Source organism: Centrocercus urophasianus, unplaced genomic scaffold (genome assembly GCF_019232065.1).
Source record: "Centrocercus urophasianus isolate 14NV4802_14NV808 unplaced genomic scaffold, USGS_Curo_1.0 seq_25, whole genome shotgun sequence".
NCBI lineage: Eukaryota > Metazoa > Chordata > Aves > Galliformes > Phasianidae > Centrocercus > Centrocercus urophasianus.
The window spans coordinates 13,156,544-13,174,043 of record NW_024884811.1 but is presented as its reverse complement, the minus strand read 5'-3'; positions in this window follow the sequence as shown (position 1 = coordinate 13,174,043).

Genomic DNA, 17,500 nt, shown 5'->3' with positions numbered 1-17,500 from the left:
TCGTTACCTTGGAGTGCAAGATGCTTGTAGCTATTGCCTGGGTTACGCCATGCTTAAAGCAGGGTGTAGATGTTGGCTTTTCCTATAATGAGACAGTCAACAGGAAGGTCCCATTCCTGCCACTGCCGTGCTGGTCCCTGCTGTTATGTTAGCACTGACTTGCACCACAAGACTGAGTTAACAGAAATGTCCCATCACTTCTTTTCCATTCCTGGCTAATTTTTAATCTTTCTGGTAAACATCTAAAATAACAAAATAAAATTATTTTTATAAATGTATGAATAACATATAATAACTATATAAACAGATAGTATAAGCTACAATATATGTTTATCAAGTATTCCTAGTTTATGATTTTAATATCACTATTATTATAGTTCCAATATTAGTAAGACAGGCTTTCTATAGTGTCAGAATGTTCTGTTCAACTGCAGTATTTTCTGTTTAGGTGTAATTGCTTTTAAAATTTTGCTGGTATTCAGGATGCAGTGACATCTTGGTTTTGGTGAAGTGAGTTGTACCTCTTTTAATGAATTCATTTTGTGTAGATTTTTCCCATCCATAAAGAGGTGGATTTTTTTTTTTTTTTTTTTTTTTTTTTAATATGCATCAAGAAAAAGCAACAACAATGACAAAAACAAAACAAAACAGAATTTTCTTCATTGATCATGTGGGAAAAAAAAAATTGAAAGTCCTTCCTTCACAAAAATGAACACTGAATTCATTTCAACCAAATGTTCTTGTTCAGAATAAAAAGACATCTTGCTATATCCCACAAAATTCTCAGTATTTGATTCTGAAAAATAGAAGTTTTTATGCGTCCACTCTAACAAACAGCATTTTTAGTTTTGCATCTACATACCATTTCCCTGGGACTTATGATGTAAAGACATCAGTTGTGGAGTCTGTGCAAAGTATGTAAATACATTTTTAATATGTTTGTGAATTGCAATGATATTTATCATAGTTTAGTTTGAAACCATTTCCCTTGTCCTGTCACAGCTGACCCTGCTAAAGTGTCTGTCCCCTCCTTTCTTACAGCCTCTCTTTCGATACTCTCAGGTCCACTTCCCTTGACCTGCTGGCCGTGCTTCTTTTGATGCAGCCCAGGATACGTTTGGCTTTCTGGGTTGTAAGGGCAATTTGCTGGATCATAATCAGCTTGCCATCCACTGGTACCCCAAGTCCTTTCCATCGGGGCTGTGTTCCATTTTTACATCCCCCAGCTTCTGTTGGTAGTTGGTAGTGGTAGTTGCCACAACCCAGATGCAAGATCTTGCACTCGATCTGTTGAACCTCAGGAGATTCACCTAGGCCCACTGCTCAAACCTGTCTCGGTCCCTCTGGATGGCATCCCATCCCTTGGGAGTGTTGACTGCACACCACAGCTTGGTGTCATCCACAGACTTGCTGATGGTGCACTCAACCCCACATTCAATGGAATTGATGAAGATATTAAAGAGCATAATTCCCAGTACTGACCCCTGAGGTACACCATTCATCACTGATCTCCATCCAGACACTGAGCCATTTTCTGAGCTCTGGATAGAATCTTGCAAATTTGTCATCCCTTGAAAGGTCCACCAGTCAAATCTGTATCTTTCCAATTTGGAGAGAAGGATGTTATGGGAAATCATGTTAAAGGCGTTAGAGAAGTCCATGTATTTCATTTATTTATGGTTAATTAATATCTTTAACATTTATTTAGTGTTCTATAAAAATTTTTTAGCTTTTGAAGTGGTATCTCATTAGTGGATTTAAAAATGAAATAATATTTGTTCCTTCTAGTTCTCCCACTCTCCCCTCCCCCATAATTTGGTGTCATCTTCTATTCAGACTCAGGTAGAAGTCACTGGATGATATGGTGTCAGGCATCTGCTCTCACTCAGGTGAATGACTTAGCAAATCTGCAGACTTCTTCTCATCTTGTTCCAAGGTTCTTTCAGTCAATGCAAGTATTTCATGTCTGCTTTTTGATCACATATTTTAAATATATATATATATATTCAATTTTGTTGTATCTTAAAACTCTATAACGAGGTTTTCAGTCCCAGTCTTTAATTACTGTATACTGCATTAATTTTCAATCAGGACAGGGTGCCTCAGTCTGATTATTATAAAACAATATAAGATATTGAGGAGACAACTAAGCTTGTTTAGGCTTAATTACATACAATTCAAACAGTGTATGGTACATACCTTTACTAATTTTATTTTAATAGTTAAACATATTGGACAAATTTCGCAAATGATGCCCTTAAAGGTCTGTGCTACAGGTTATAAGAGCTAAAACATTTTGTCTTATGAAGTGTAACTGCTTTCTGGCACTGAATATTCTAATTAAAAATATGAATGCAACTCTTGTAATCGCACAAGGGATGAATGGAAAAATACAAAGAAATAAAGAATTCACCATTAACTTGTTATGCCCCTGGGCAAAATTTTCTTCTAGGAGACATAGCATGAAATTTCGAATGTTCTAAAGGAATCTGTAGAAAGAAGGTGACTGTTCTTTTCCCTGTGGCTGTTAATGAAGATAAGTGTGCATATGCTAGACCTCCATCCCATTTTTCAGAGGAAGCCATATTCACAATTCATCACTTTCCATTATGACTCTACTAGTATTTGATATACATTTTATTTTATATTTGAGAAGAAGTGCAAGGCAGTGGCATGTATAATGGCTTCACATGCTGGTTTCTTATTTGCCTTCTCTATTTGGAGTGACAGAATCACAGGACAGGTGAAGTTGAAATGGACGTTGGGAGGTCACGCAACCCAACCACTCTGCTAAAGCAGGCCACATCCACATTCCTCTGGATGGCAGTATGGCCCTTTTCTGAGTCAACCACTCCCCCCATTGTGTGTCATCCATGAATTTACTGAGAGTGTACTCAGCCCCATCATCCAGATCATTAATGAATATGTAAAATAGCACTGTAATAATTTGACCCTTGCGGTACTCTGTGGTACTGTCCTCCAACTAGACTTTTCATTATTGACCACTATTCTCTGGGCCCAGTTGTTCACCTAGTTTTCAGTCCACCTATCCACTCATCTAACCCATGCTTCAGTAGCTTCCCTGTGAGGATCTTATGGGAAGAAGTGTCAAAACCTTACTGAAGTTAGGAAGACAATGTCCACTGTTCCCTGTTCAACCATCAGGTGGATTATTTCACTATAGAAGTATAGAAGTGTTGATGAGGCATGGTTTTCCCCTGGTGAACTCATGATGATGAGTCCTGATGACTGTTTTCCCTTTATGTGCCTGGAAACAGTTTTCACGACTAGCTGTTGATTGGAGCCTGATTGTCTAGTAGCTACCAGGCTTCTCCTTCTTATCCTTCTTGAAGATAGGTGTGTCATTTCCTTTCCTCCAGACTTGGGACACTTCTCCCTCTTGTCATGATTGAGAAAAGATAGTGGTTTTGCAATCATGTCTGCCAGATTCCTCAGCGGTCATGGGTGCATCCTGTCAGGGCCCATGGACTTAAGAATGTTCAGTTTCCTCAAGTATTCCCTGACCTGATACATCTTCCTTGCTCCAGCCTCTCAGCCTGGCCTCTGGAACATGGGATTCCTGAAGGCCAGTCTTGCTGATTGAGACTGAGGCAAAGAAGTCCTCTGGGTCTTTTTGTGCTTGAGGAACCTAGGTCTAAACTGCAGATGAGCTGACATGACCAGATTAATTTTTGGCTGCTTTCTTAGGTAGAGTTCTATCCGTTCCTTCTAAAGGAGCTTTTCTACTGTCTCACAGAATGCCTCCTATGTCTGATATTTGCTATTAAAAACATGTTTTAAGGAAACATTTACTAGCTTTAAATTCATGATATGTGAAGTCATGAAGAGTGGTATCCAACAGAGACCCATGTGTGTAATGGTACTGAACGTACAGCAGATTCTTAGGGCAGTAGTATATTAATCATACAAGAGCCCAGTGTTGTAAATTTTACTGCAGTCTGGTTGCAGGCACTGTAAGTGATGAAATGAAACAGTACCTACTAGAGTTCCTCTTCAAGCAAACATTTCAAACAAGCTGAAGCAGAATGAATAATGCATGCATTAGTGTTCTGCAGGGTGATATATTCATTAATTCTTTTAAAGTATATGATGGACCTGCTTGGGAATCACGAAAAAACACTAAGTAGTTCCAACCTGCTGGATGTTAAAATCCATTTAAAATGAATTTTGATGAGAAATGAGAAAAAAGTCATTTTGTTTTGTTTTGTTCAATCCTTTGAAAACATGGGTCTGTATATTTTAAATCCTGATAAGATTTAAAATATAAGATTTAAATCTTTTTTCCTTTCTTGTACAGAAAATAATGAAGTTTTGCAACTGACAACTCAAAAAGTAAATAGAGAGAAAAAATTCTAGGTGAAATAGTGTGGATAGTCTAAAGAATATAAGCGAAAAGATGTGACTTTTTCTCTGAGTTGTGTCAAAATGCAGGGTGACTTATGGTGTAACAGTGGGCACACTTATGTTCTATGCTAAAGCTCTGGGTTCTGTGGATACGCTCCCCATTAAACTGGAAAAAATCTGTACCTAGAGTCAGAGCAACCTCTCTCTAAGTCTTGCAATGATTAAGGCTGGTGACAGCCATAGCTTACTGTATAAGAGAATCGCGCAGTCACTGTGTGCAGTTTGTCTTAAAGATCCCTTTCCAGCAGAAAACAGTGACTCTGGTCTCAAAAGAGCTGGTCCAACTAAGACTTCATCTTGGCATTAATGTTCAGTGTTAACATGGTTAGCATGCTACTGCATAAGGATGAAAAGTTCATGGCTGAACTGCACATAATGCTAGATTTTCATGCAGCACCTCCAAGAGCACAAACCCCCATGTATTGAGCTCAAGAGGAATTTCTGTCAGCTGCAATGGTTTGGAAAGGTTTCATTCCTCCCTAGGTCAGCCAATAAGGATGGACCCATTTGCACGCAATTTGGGAAAGGAAAGCATTCCATCTAGAGAAACTGCGCAATAGACACTCAAACGAATACATTTCAATGGACAAAGTCATGTGTAGTGTTTTCTGCAATTAGAAAATATTTATATGACTAATCTCTTAGGAAAATGGGGAAAAACTATCAATTTTCCCATACTTCGAACTCTAGAATGTGACCTCAATAGGGGAGTCACCTTTGCCAACAGATTTCTTTTCATGAGCAATACTGTTTGGTTTGACATTTGAAACTTGTGCCGATCAGTAAACCAAACAAAACCACTAAGGTCAAAAGGTAGGATTAAAAAGCTGCTTTTTCTCCCTTTTTCTCCCATGCTCTTTTTTTTTTTTTTTTTTTTTTTAAAGGAACAGGTATGTGTATCAGTAGAGAAGGTAAAGAGATGGATTTTTTTGCCTTTCAAAAAGTTACTTATTCACTTGAAGTTTTATAGAAGAAAAAGTTATTTACACACTGGGCAAATATGTTCTGTGTATCTGCCAAGACAGTTCTTGCACCATAATAATTCCTTCTGAAGAAACAAATGTCCCCTTTCACATTACAGCTCTGCACAGTTTACATGAATTTTTCCAGAACTTCACTTTAGAAAAACTGCAGTAACACTTACATGTTTTTCTTTTCCCTCATATGCAAGCTGTGACCTTTTTATCATGGTCCCGTGCTTATGCAAGCCAAAGCACTATTAGGTGATAACCCACAGACATTATGAAAAGTACTTGACTAAACAGGAGCGGTGCAAGTCTTGTCAGAGGAAAAGTTTTATTGCATTGGTGTTAGAAGAGGAGATGAGAACAGGAACTAGGAGATCAGGCTTGATGTGATTGTGGGACCATCAGGTCCATGAAATGAAATGTCTTAAAATCTTTTGAGTACCCATATAACAGTGTTTAGAAGCATACTGCACTAAAAGCAAGTTTCACTTGTGCCAAGAATTCTCTTACTACCCACCACTGGATTCGTTGAATATAATCTTCTTTAAACCCTCTGCAATGGAAAAACCAAAACAGAGCAAAAAATCAATCAGTCAGACAAAAATGCTACATCCTTCAGCTCCTGAATGGGATTTATAATACCTCTTCAGTAATTCTTATAGCTTGGCGGGATATCTGGGGGTTACCAGAAAAACATGGAGGTAGGAGTGTGCTCAAGGTTATGGATCATCCTCTGCTATAATGGCCAAAAGCACTGCTTAGTATTTCACAACATCTGGTCTGGAGTCTTTCTTCTGCTGTCCGTCATTTAGAGATGTAGAGCTAGTAACAGAGAACCAAATTCCAAAGCAGTCCAAGTCCATCCAAAGTAGATCACTTGACTGCTCCAAAACACTGTGTCTAATCTCATGAGAGACTGCTTTTTTGATATAAAAATCTGAGCCTTTCTTCTCAGATTATACAGGCCCTCCATAGCTTCTTATGCTTTTGTTTTGCTTTTCATTATTCTTAAACTGTTAACTGGCCTAAACTTATAGAAAAGGGATGGATGCTCAGAGCTGAGAGGAAGGAACTGTATTTTCTCCTTTTGTAAGTATGGTGCTGTAATGGCATTTATTCTTTCTGTTGACTGCATCTGGAGATTTCCCAAACTGATTTGACACCACAAAGCATCTATAATGCTAACTGTGAGAAAGAGTGAAACCTCTCAAGTGACTTGAATGGAGATACGCCAATCTGGAACGAGTCCAGGTTTTGAATATTTTCTGGCCGTGCACGTGCCTGTAAGCATAAATCCATTCAGAGGTAGGCTGGATTCAGTGACATAAAAATCCTTGGAGATCTGACCCTTAGCCATTTGTCCAAATAACTCAGGTGTAGTGCAGCAGTGGAGAGAGCTTCCACATGCTGTGACCTTTGTGTTTTGCACTAGGACTCTATAGGACTGCAACCCCTCTTTTTTTAAACTCTGCTGTGCAGAGCTCCAGGCAGGGAGTTTGTTTACCACTGCTGGTCATCTAAAGGCCCAATGTTCATTTCCTGCCAATTTGTTTGTCTGCAGTAGGTGCTAAAGGCAGATTCTGAGATGCCAGCAGATGACCAAGGAAAGCACCTCAGGCCCTCTGTAACCCATCCTCTCAGAAAGATATGCCCTGGCCCCCAGCAAGTGGTCACAAGCTGTTATTTTTGGACTAACATCACACAGGTGCATCGTCTCCACCAAGAATTCCTAATAAAACAAAACAGCATTACTGAAATTCATAACTGCACAGATACTCCCAATTGCAAATCTTTAAAATACTTTACATATCACTGGGATTAAGCATTACTTGCTTTGAATCACCCTTGCCTTGGAGGCTATCAGCTACAGATTGGTTTTTACTATTGACAGTACCTTTTAATTTAAAAATCTGTTTTCAAAAATCTTTTGTTGCAAAGCATTTCCTCTCCTACTGGGAATGATGTATCATTTACGAAAGTCTGGTGGCATTTATTTTTTTTTTGACATTGTATTTGTGACAGGTGAGATGTAATTTGCAGAACACTTGTTAGGTGTTAGGTAGGAAGAGCATATTGTTATTCTGATGAACTGTGTTTTCTGAACACCATGTAGAATTTGTAACAATTTTTTTAATGTTGTCCTATGCTTTAAAGCAAGATACAACCTCGTAGAAACTAAATGTATAAAATGGGATTTGTAAAATCAAATCGAAACATTCTTGTAACAAAGTGTTACTTTATGAACATATTTCAGCTTTTTATTTTACAGAAGAATTTAGTTAACGTTTCTTATTTTGAAATACTCTTGAAGCATTTGTTGTGGGAGGCGATAGGAAAAGTAGATAGACTTTTGGCTAGTAGAAATGGAAGATATACTATTGTTTACATTACCAATTGTAACTTAAGTGTTAGGACGAAACACGTATTTTGCTTTAAAGGGATATTGATTACTGGGCTGTATGTGCTGTAATAAAAACTAATACCTGTGCACTGAGTGATTAATGTAAAATGTTAGAAGTGAAATCTGCTTAGGCAATAAGAGCAGGCCGGTGTGTCAGAATTGGTAAAAATCTGTTTGATTTCAATCATTAGCTTTTATAGAGTGAGACATTTCTTAGAAGCGCAACAGCATTAGGGGCCTCTTAACATATGAACTGCTCTTTTCACCAAGACAGTTTAAAAACATCTTAAAATTTGTATTAAATTTACGTTTTGTTTAAAAAGCTTTATTAAACCCAGAATGCACACCGAAGTTATTTAGACACTGCCCCTTTAAGAGCATGTCAGCATATAGTAAGTGCTCTGGATGTGCTTTAATTTTTTTTTATTGTTGAGGGCTTTTTTGCGTGGAGGAGGAGGCAGGGGGGATGTTGGACAATTCAGAGCAAAGGGGAAAAAACCTAACAAATTCTTGGGTTCTGTCCAACGCCTGAGCTAAGCCATGAACTCCATATTTGGCTTGAAATACGGAATTTTCTCCTCAACAGCTGTCCTTGGAGTCAGTATAAACTGTTCTAAAATATTTAGTTACCAGCAGACTGATAGTACAGCAGGCACTAAAACCAAATGCTAGGAAGCGCTGACCATCATAAGGGAGCCCCGATTCAAGGACAGTAGTGTACATTGCATAACACCGCAGCGATTCATTGCCGTCCATGATTCTGGTGTCATGGTGTGTTACATAACAGGAGGGTTCCCCTGCACACCATCAGCTCTCCGGGGAGCCATGACATGCAGATCAATAAGGCTGCTTGCAGGAAGTTGCAGACCAGGCATGATGACAGAGGCTGGGTTACCTTTACTTACTCCATAGAAGACCTTTAAAAAGACAAAGAGGTGTTCACCTCTTTGCCTGTATTTGTACTTTCTGAAGACACTGCTCTAGTATATGGCGATTTTGGAAACAACTCTTCCTGACAGTGGAAGAAAGCCAAGAACCCCTCAAAATTTAGCTGGAACAATACAATAGCACCCCTGAGTAAAACTTTACACATTGATTCATATAAGTGTTTGGTTAAAATCTCAAGGGACTGTTAAAATGAAGCCCTAAGAAAGATATTACTTTCTTTTATGAATCATCATAAATGAAAGACTAAAGGTTCTTTTTAAAACGCTCCTTCAGCTGCTGATCTGAAATCCTAAAGTAATCCAGTGTGTGCAAATGAATAAAGAGCTGAAGCTGAGATTACCTACTCTCCTGTTGTATATTTATATTTCTGCAAAAGCAGCAACCTTATTGTATATTTAAACAGTGCATAAAGGAGAGTGCATGCAAATAAAGGATGTCAGGTAGATACAAAGCAGACTGGCTAGGGTAAGGGGGCCAGGAGCTGTGTCTTCTCTTGTGGAACATTGTGCAGTTTGCTAAGTGCCCTGAATACTTCGTTATCATCACAGATGATGATTATTGCTGAAGTCTGAAGTATCGACTTAGGAGGTTTGGATGTGATTTCTGCAGAGAAAGCACTACCAGGATTCACTGCAGGTCCTTATGGCATTATTCTTTTCAAGGGCAGTTCAAAAGTGTATAATAAAATGGGTTTCCATGGAAATGCAATAATTAGCAAGAGGCACCTTGCTACTAAAGTAAAAGATTAAGCCTGTATGGGGACTGGATGTAGTACAATGGCAAGAGGTTGGTACTACAGTCTTCAGCTTAAAGATACTAAACTAACATCTCTGGCAGTGAGCTCATTCATGTTCTGCATGTTGTCTATTTTGAGCACAGTTAACCTTGTTCCCTTGAAGTACAACCAGGAGACTGTTTATGCTCTTACTAGCAGGAATGCAGCCCAAAAGCCAGCTTGGCCCTTGCAGGGTCTCTGTATGGAGAGCAGCTCTGGGCTGATGAGGTGCTGAGAGGCGTCTGAAGGGGCTTTTGGGCCTCAGCACCCCAGTGGTGTGGGAGAGATGGGCGGGTGTCTGGCAGTTCTAGCTGTGCCAATGCAGGTTCCAGCTGACAGAAGTTAGCATCAGCTGCATCTCAGGCCATCTGAGGAGAGCATGGGGCACATGAGATACTGGGGACACCTGATGGGTGCTAAACCCTTGTACCTCTGATTTTAGTCATGAGTCTCCCCAGTGAGCTCAACAGTGGTGACCACTCAAAGGAAGGCTGTGTCCTCTCTATCCCCTGCTGCATTATCATCTGCTGGGACTTGACAGAACTCTCAAGGGAACATGCAGGCCACCCTGGTCACTGGTGGTGACTGAGGTGCAGTAGGAAGGACATGTGGCCAGGCAAAGAAATGCTGATTTGGAGGCTGATCTCAGGAAGAATTGGAAAAGTTCATGAGCATCAGATGTCCAAGAAGGAGACTGACTGACTGTGAAACCATACTCTGCTTGCACTGGAACAGAAATGTCAGCTAGCCATAGCAGATGATATGGGAGGTCTGTTCTCCCTCTCCACCAGGATAGAAATGAATGGAAATAGTAGGCTCAGGACAGCAGAAGAAGCTACTTCTCCTTGCACACTTAGCTCTTACACAACAACTATGAGGTTCTACATGATGAGGTAGATGATGATCCATTTATGCAAAAGGAGTCACCACAGTCAGGTTAGCTAAGCATTAGTATCATAACCACTTCAATAAAGAAAAAAATGCAGGTTATTGCTGTAAGTAACTCCTTTCTGAGAGGAGAAAGAAGGTCTGGTCTACTAACCAGACCTGCATTCTAGAGAACTTTACAGATCCCTTGGCACTTGGGTTAAGTACCAGGAAAATTCCTGGCCTTGTATGGATCCCAGATTATTATCTGCTCTTGATTTTCCATGTGATAAGTGATGAAATAGTGATGAGCAGTTGATCAGAAGAGATTTCATGTCCTTGGGGGATGGGTAAAGGAATCAGGTAGTATTATCTTCTGTCTTTCCAGTTGTAGGGAATGAAAAATGCAGAATGAGGAGAAAACAAGGGAAATGAGATGCTATGACTCAGTATCAGAGCCATAGATTCATTGACATAACTGAGACTTGGCAAGAAGAGCCTCGTGACTGCTGTGTTGTGATGGACAGTTAAAAGGCCTTCAGGAGAGATAGGCAGGAGAGATAGACAAGGCAAAAGGGCAGTGCTGAATGTGAATATGGTGCTGGACTGCACAGTGCTTGCAGATGGCTTATACTATGGAAGAATTATAGAATCACAGAATCACAGAATCACAGAATGGCCAGGGTTGGAAGGAATCTCAAGGATCATGAATCTCCAACCCCTCTGCCACAGGCAGGGCCACCAACCTCCACATTTAATACTAGACCAGGCTGCCCAAGGGCCCCATCCAATCTGGCCTTGAACACCTCCAGGGATGGAACATCACAACCTCTCTGCAGCCTGTTCCAGCACCTCACCACTCTCTTTGCGAAGAACTTCCCCCTGACATCCAGCCTAAATCTTCCCTCCCTCAACTTAAAAACATTTCCCCTTGTACTGCTGTAATCAACCCTTTCAAAAAGTTGATTCCCCTCCTGTTTGTAGGCTCCCTTTAGGTACTGAAAGGCTGCAATGAGGTCACCCCGCAGCCTTCTTTTCTCCAGGCTGAACAAGCCCAGCTCCCTCAGCCTGTCTTCAAAGGGGAGGTGCTCCAGTACCCTGATCATCTTCATGGCCCTCCTCTGGACCCTCTCCAACAGCTTTCTGTCTTTCATATACTGGGGGCTCCAGACTTGAACGCAGTACTCCAGTTGAGGCCTCAAGAGGGCAGAGTAGAGGGGGACAATCACCTCCCTGTCCCTGCTGGCCACCCCTCTTCTGAAGGAGCCCAGGATACCATTTGCTTTCTGACCTGCAAGAGCACACTGCTGGCTCATGTTAAGCTTTTCATCCATCAGGACCCCCAGTTCCTTCTTTGCAGGGCTGCTCTCAAGGACTGCTCCTTCCAGTCTGTATGGATGCCTGGGATTCCTCCGGCCCAAGCGCAAAACTCTGCACTTTGCTGTGTTGAACCTCATCAGGTTCACCCAGGCCCATCTTTCCAGCCTGCTGAGGTCCCTCTGAATGGCATCCCTTCCTTCCACCGTGTCAACTGCACCTCTCAGCTTGGTGTCATCAGCGAACTTGCTGAGGGTGCACTTGATTTCATCATCGATGTCATTGATGAAGATGTTAAAGAGCACCGGTCCCAAGACAGACCCCTGGGGGACGACGCTCGTTACTGGCCTCCACCTGGACATGGAGCCATTGATGACCACCCTCTGTCTGCAGCCTTTCAACCAGTTTCTTATCCATCGGGTCGTCCACCCATCAAATCCACATCCCTCCAATTTGGAGATAAGGATGTGGTGGGGGACCATGTCAAAGGCCTTGCTCAAGTCCAGGTAAATAATATTGGTCATGTGTTGGAACAGACCCCACTGCTACGGACAGGGCTGCCCAGGATCCCACCCAACATGGCCTTGAACAACTCTGTGGATGTGGAAATCCACTACTTCTTTGGGCAACCTGTTCCGGTGCCTCACTAGTCTCTGAATAAAGAATTTGTTTCTGAGATCTAATCTAAATTTTCCATCTTTTAGTTTAAAGTAATTCCCCTTTGTCCTATGATCACTAGACCATTTAGATAACAAAAAAATCTGTTTAAAGTAAGTTAACAGCAAGAGGAGAGTGCTGAGATTTGTCACCTCACAAATAGGGATGAAGATAAATCAGAGATATTAATGTCCTTTTCGTCTCTATCTTTAGTAGCACTGACAGACCCTGGAGCCATCAGAATCCTGGACTAAAGGACTGTAATGGAGTGAGTGATAAGCTGACATTTGACACTGGACTTGTGGAATTTACTACTGCAGCTGAATGCACATAAGCTGATGGAGTTCATCCCAGTGTTATTGCAAGATATCTCTCATTAATGTATCAACAGTTTTTGTGTGTGTGTGTTTTTTTTTGTTTTAATATGGAGATATCACAGTTGACTATAAGCTAGAAATGTAAAATCTAACTTTCAGGAAGGAAAAGAAAGATGACCCTAGTAATTATGGGTCTTTTTTTCCTCAATTTGGTGCATGCTAAAATTATGGAGAAGATTATTCTGGAAATAATTGAAAAACACTTGAAAGACAATGAAGTCATTGCTCAAATCCAATACTGTTTCATGAAGGAAGTCATAACTTATTAACTAAATAACTTACTAAATGAAATAGCCTAACTAAATAAATAACGTTGTCATATAATTTACCTGTGTATTGAGTGAAAGCAGTGGACATGAGTTTTTTTTTTTTTTTTTTCACTTTGGCAAAACTTTTGATGGTTTCTCTCACAGTATCATTCTGGACAAAATGCCGAAAATACAGGTAAATGTGAATATAATGCAGTGGCTAAACAACTGACTGAAGAATTGGATTCAAATTGTGGTAAATGTGGTAACATCAGGTATGTAGCCAGTGGTGTTCTCCAGGGCACAATTTTAGGGCATTTTTGTTGTTGTTGTTGTTTGTTTTTGTTTTTAAATCAATGACGAGTACACGGGCATTGACTGCAAATAAGTAAGTCTGTGGATGATATAGCACACTAAGAGGAGCTGTTAGTTGCATTGGGGTTAGAGAGGCCCTACAGAGAGAACTTGATAGATTGAGCTCTGGGCACTCACAAGTCATAAGAAATGTAACAAGAACAAATATCAGATTCTGCGCTTGGGGTGGTGTAATACTGTAGGTATGTATACGAGGGGAGAGGAGATGCTGGTGACCAGTGGTAATGCTGGTGACCATGCTGGCAGCCCATGGTTTGAATGGGCATATGCTCTGGTGGGGTTAAACACTGGCTGGATGGCCAAGCCCAAAGAATTATGGTCAATGGAGTTAAATCCAGTTGGTGGCTGGTTACGAGTGGTGCCCCCTGGCTCGGTACTGGGGCAACTCCTACACCTTACTGCTCTCTTCAAATACCGTCAAATGCCTGAACATATTCAATATTCAAATATCTTCAAATGCCTGAAAGGTGACTGCAGTGAGAGAGGGGCTGGTCTCTTCTCATTGTTTGATAGGTGCCATGATGAGGGGAAATAGCTACAAGTTGAGCTAAGGGAGACTTAGATTGGATATCAGGAAAAGCTTCTTTAAAGAAAGAGCTGTTAAGCACTGGAATAGGCTCCCCAGGGAGGTGGCTGAGTCACCATCCCAGAATGTGTTTAAAATCTGTTTGGATGTGGTGCTCAGGGACATGATTTAGAGAAGAGTTGTTAGAGTTACGTAGTATGGTTAGGTTGTGGATGGACTTGATGATCTTTAAGGTCTTTTCCAACTGAGCAGTTCTATGACTCTATTATTCTAAGAGAAGTTCAGACTGGATGTTAAGAAAATCCCTACACTGCAAGGGGGCCGAACACCAGAACAAGCTTCCCAGAGGCCTTGAGATACATCGCAAAATCTATCAGCATTCAAGAAGCATCTGGAAAGTGGTTTTCAATACATGACTTAACTCTTATCTTGCTCTGCATAGAGTCAGGAGCTGGACTTGATCCTTTCCAACTTAGCATGATCTCTGGTTACTTAAGCTGAGAAGAACAGAGAAGGAATGGGACAGACAATAGAAAGAGAATGGTAAGGAAAATTGAGAGGAAAAGAGAAAGAAAGTAGATATGTAAATATATGCAACATGTAAAAATATAAAAAAAAAGAGTTCTGAAGAGATTGGGACTCTTTTTGTATTGCTAGTATTCTGGCACTGACAACTTCTCAATGGCAAATTAAATTATATATTTATTAAATTTAGGCAATAACTGGTTTCAGGTTTCTGTACAAAGTTATTGTCTTTCTTTGTAGAACTACAGCTATGAAGACAGTATCATCTTAGATTTATATGTGGACACGGGAACCAGTTGTTTAAATTAGTATGGTCATATGTAATACATTTTAAATTAAAACAGACCATTTTCTAAGAACAGTCTTCAAGAGTAATTTTCTCTAAAGCCTTGGTACTGGTCTAGAGAGCTAGCACGTGCAGTATGTATACTTACCTCTTTCCTGTAGCCAGCTGACACAGGGCTCCAGCAGACTATCGAAGAGCCCACATTAGTGTTAAGAGTATTCAATGAATCTCTTTTGAATACCATTTAATTTATGACTGCCAAAAGTTGGAAGGCCAAAGTTAGTTTTTCTACAAAGGACAGGAATGAAAGGCCAAGCATTATTGTGCAAGTGTCTGAAGAACTGACAGCATAGGTAGGCAAACACAATTCTCACAGTTTGCTCATGTGCACTGTTTGCTGTAGATTGCCTTAGGTGTCCTAGAACGATGAGCCATACAAGTTTTGGCTGGACGTAGAACTGAAGCTCATGCTCATGCTGCCAATGAAAATCCTGCTAAAAATCAAAAAAGCTCAAGTTAGAAGTTTAAAATTGTCTCTCTGCTGTTATAAAACCTAAATGAAGCTCATTTTCTGGAGATAAATCAACTATTTCTGCATGCATTCTTTCCGCAAAGCACTGCCATTTTGTTGCCTTCTGCTTTGGTGATTTAGTTCTCTGTAGGAATCCGAGTAGCACGAGAATATCCAGTATTTTGACTGAAGTCTCCTCAGAGAGTGAATTGTTTTCAAGTTTTTATTTTATAGAAACTAAATCACGGAATGATTGAATGGTTGAGGTTGGAAGAGATCTCTGGAGAAAATATAGTCCAACCCCTTACTTGAGTAGGGATGCCTAAGCTGGTTGCCTAGGACCACATCCAGGTGCCAGATTTAATTCATATCTGTTGTAGTGAACCCACAAACTCTCCCCATAATCCATGGAAATTACACTTACATAGCTTTTAGGATTTCTATTAAAAGTCAAAGAACATAGAAGGAGTCAGTGAGAAATACTATACATGTTATAATCTGGAAGGCTACAATTAAATATTCTGGATGGTCTTGAGTAACACCAAATAGGTTGTTGTACTTGACTGATAATTTCATTTCAAAGACAATCAATGGAAGTCTATTCTGAGAAATTTTGAAGTCAGTATTTTAATTTAAATATATTACTTGCCCTATGCATCGTTTAACTTTTCTGCAAAAGTTTAAAATTAATAATCTGCTGTTTTGAAATTTCAAACAACTGTTGACTTATTTCTTTATGGAACCTCTGTGATGAAAGCGGTGTTTAAAACTGTCAGTCTACAATCTGCAGTAAATCACATCTCATTTCTGTGAATTTTACTGAACACATACTTGCAAATAAAAATTAACTCACAACTCTCAAATGCTGATACGCTGTATCTGCTGAAACAACTGATTTTCTAAAAATGTTCATTAAAATTTATACTTGACACTTGGGCACAGTCTGCACTCAGTATGAAAATAAATTTTTATGTAGTAAAGTTGTAAAATTTATGATGCCCATAACATTTCACTTCAGTGAATGCAAATACTTGAGTTTTAAAATAGTGAATTTCTCCTGCTGTTAAAAAAAATATGACCTGGAAAGAATTTTGCTTTGGACTCAGAAAAAGATTTTAAAGACAGTCTGGTCTTTTGGTCCTACCTTCCAGGATGGGTAGGGTGATTATCTCACTCCTTATAAATGGAACAGTAGTGCCCTCATAAGCATCAGTGTTTTGAAATGATCTGTTTTGCCTTCATTTAGTCCAAGTTTGTGCTAAGTATCTATCGCTATATTAGTAAGATAAAGGACCTAGGCACTGTTAAAATTATCTATGTAGCTCCTGTCTGCAGCCAAAACCAACACACACTTTCTCTGAGGGGATGAAGGAGGAGAGCTTGTCCCAGTTGTTACTACTCTGTTACATGGGTGAATGGGGAAGGGGCTGCATAGGTTGCTCTGCATGTGGCCTGTTGGCTTTGGGCTCTGTGAATATAACTAAAACAACTAGAAGGATTTAATTGAGGGCTCTCTGTATTTAGGAAAATTTTCTTCTGGCAGGAACAATTTCTCAGTACTTGCTGGAAAAAACACTAAATGATACCTCAGACAAAAGAGCACAATGCTTTAGCAGAGAAGTGTGTTCAGTGGACAGCTGGTCTTTAGCAGCCTGTTCTCTCCCTGATCAGCCCAAAGACTCCTTTCTGAGAAATCATGATATATCTTTTCCTTATTCTTCTGGGCCTTCTTTCACCACAGATGTAAGTTGGAGCTCTTAATGGACACTTAAACTCGTCATATTACCCAGCAGAGAGTTACTGTAAATGCAGGTGGACAAACAGTTTTATATACCTCTCCAGCAGATGTAAAACATCTTCAGTAGCTCACTGTAGTGAAAAATGTCGTTTCTCACCTATTTTTCATCTATTTCAGAGAAAAGAGAAAAGCTTCCTGAAATCCTATGACAGCAGTACTGCATCCAGAAAAATAATATATGACTAGGATGTAGTCCATAAATGTACCTAAGGCGAATTCTAAGATTCTTTCCCATGGGCTTGATTTCATACAAATGCATGCCAAAATCAGGTCCTGTAGTACATTCTACTGATGAATTCTGTATCTCAGAGAGGTGGGTCCCCAGTGCACTGATTATTTGAGTTAATATATTTGGCATCCAATACACCCATCTGAAATTCATAATCACTACGACTAAGAGGTCAAAAAAACATTTGGAAACAACTGACAAAGGCATTCTCTTGTTGTTATTGTTTCTAGGATTAACATGGAAACATTTGTCTTCTTGCAAACATTA